Consider the following 2,672-nt stretch of genomic DNA (forward strand, 5'->3'; position numbering starts at 1 on the left):
AAAATAATTCGAAGTGGTCTGTATTCTGTCGAAACTGCCAGACGCGGATCGCGATTTCGATCTTTTTGGATCTCATCAGCGCGTCGCACGCAGCTCCGACAGAACACAGACCAACCTTTACCTGCTGTCTTAACAGCGCGTTTTAGAAAATAGTACAAATGGCGTGGTGAGTGCCATCTGTAGTACGATGCTACATTTTAGGATTACGTATGCTCCAGCTCCTTGTGGTATTTTCTTTAAAATTCCTAGTCTAAAGTTTCTCCACTGCTAGTGAGTTAGGCTAAATGTGCAATTCCTATTTTTGATATTTCAGGAAAAGTAGGAATTACAATAGATTCACGATGGGGCGAACCCAAAACAACTTCACCAAAAGATATTGCAGCAGCTGAACGTGCGATACAAATGAATGTAAGTCATTGTGAATATTCTGTAAATATTTTGTATAGATATGTGCTATCTCTGTTATGCTTTCAGTTTGGATGGTGGATGAACCCAATATTTTCAAACGACGGGGATTTCCCCAAAGTAATGAAAGACAGAATAGAATTTGTTAGTAAATCTCAAAACTTCAACGAGTCCAGATTGCCCACTTTAACATCTTCAGAAATTAAATACATTCAAGGAACCTATGATTTCCTCGGATTAAACCATTACACAACAAGATTTATCGAAGAAGGTAATTTAACTCCTTCTCAAGTACCATCGTTTGATGACGATGTTGGAGTTAAAGCAGTAGTAGACCCAAAATGGAAACAATCAGCTGCCGACTGGATATTTGTAGTTCCCTGGGGATTTAGAAAACTCCTCAACTGGATACGTGTGAAATACAATAACCCTTTGGTTTTTGTCACCGAAAATGGGTATGCTGATAAGGGAGAAGTGAACGATGTCGGCAGAGTTGACTACCATAATGTGCGTAAACATTCAAAAATAAAGTATACCTATATTTGTATCTATCCACATATATATATCTACCATTTTTACAAAATTTTAGAAGTAGAGAAACTTAACAGCGGACAATTACTTTTCTTTTTATTTTATAATGCGTTGATACTTTTGTTTAAAAATCTGGAGAAATATTATACTGAATTTACTGTAGTCAATTTTCCATACAAAGAAGAGAAAACGTTATCTATTTCTCTTTTTTAATATTCTTACAGCAATATCTGACACAACTGCTGCATGCAATTGAGGACGGTTGCAATGTGCAACGCTATACAATATGGAGCTTAATTGATAATATGGAGTGGTCATCCGGCTACACGTAAGCAAAAAGATATTATTCATATTTTTGATTTATTTCATTTAACAAGCTTTCATGGAGATATATAGAGGTCGCGAGTGATAAGGTCAAGAATAAATCAATGAAATTGACGTTTTTCAAAGGAATATGTTTTTCAAAAATGAGTATGAAAACTACATAGAAATCCAATGACATTTTTAATTATTAATAATGGTTAATATGAAATATTAATGTGAAACTTCATTTTCAATTTTCTATCCACTACAAACTACATCAAGTTAATGAGGGAAAATTTCTGTTGCTGTTGTCACATCCCCGTCGGAAATAGAACCCGGGANTTCAAGGGTAATTTTAAACTTAATTAGGACATACGCTTGCAAACAACGTTCTTCATTACATACTGGTGTAGTTGTAATATTAATAATATTAATTAACTTTACGATTACCGTAGAAGAAATCCCAATCATAGGGTAAAACGTTAAGAAGAGATTGTTAATATTAAAAATATATTAATGAATCTTTTATAGCATTTATTCTTTCGAGAACACTATCTTAACTATCTTAAAAGTAACATTAGTAGTAACAGTTTAGTAACTATACTCTGTTTATTTTAAAGTGACTAAAAACCCAGTGACCACCCTTGTCTCCCCTTAGCTGTAATTGCCTATTACCTATGGCACCATTCAAAAGAAACATCATTTGTATTCTGTTAATACGCAATAGACACAATAAGGATTACTATCCTTTAACATTGTCATTAAATAAGGTTCAGACTTTCTCTTTATGAGTGCTGATGTCAGTCAGTCAACCGAAAAACATCGCAGTTTTATTGTTTCATCCGTCACCTTAAAAAGAAGGCCGACTTTAGTGTAATTTTCTTATGTACTTTTATGCAAGGAAAGTAAAAGTAGGGGAAAGAGCGAATATAAAGATAGGAGACGAAGAATTAGAATAATAAATAAATAAAGATAATAATAATATCAGATAATTCAGGACGGAAGGAGTAGTAGAGATATAAAGCAGAGGATAGTGCAGGGTCGAGTCGCCTTAAAAAAAAGTCACTTCTATGCTTATTATAAAAAGGTGTATGCTTGGATCGGGGCGCTGTACGGATGCAAAACATGGACGGTTAGCTCTGTGGAAAGGAAAAGGTTAGAAACGTTCGAAATGTGATGTTACAGGCGAATGATGAGGATACCGTAGATAGAGAAGTTTAAAAGTGAAGAAATACGAGGGTGGATTGATAAGTTTCCGGCCTAACCAAGAGATGACGCCACTAGGCCTACCTTGAGGTGACATTCTATAGTAGCATCCTTGGATAGCTTGTAGCTATAGTTTCAGCCCGATCTCCTTGCTAGTGTAGGTTTGACAGCACGCTGAACAAGACGCCTCTGTGGTTTTCGTAAAAATGGAAAAGCAGGAAAATCGT

The 2,672-nt window shown here is 35.3% G+C and overlaps 1 non-coding gene across 1 annotated transcript in view; it reads left to right on the forward strand.

Annotated features, from left to right (window-relative positions):
* LOC108734274 overlaps positions 1-2,672 on the forward strand; it is a 22,588-nt gene that overhangs the window by 13,230 nt on the left and 6,686 nt on the right. The window contains exons 10-12 of the transcript XR_003230854.1: positions 280-408; positions 475-912; positions 1,161-1,265. This is a non-coding gene — a transcript (lactase-phlorizin hydrolase). The remainder of the gene's footprint in view (positions 1-279; positions 409-474; positions 913-1,160; positions 1,266-2,672) is intronic.

Source organism: Agrilus planipennis, unplaced genomic scaffold (assembly GCF_000699045.2).
Source record: "Agrilus planipennis isolate EAB-ADULT unplaced genomic scaffold, Apla_2.0 scaffold83, whole genome shotgun sequence".
Classification (NCBI taxonomy): Eukaryota; Metazoa; Arthropoda; class Insecta; order Coleoptera; family Buprestidae; genus Agrilus; species Agrilus planipennis.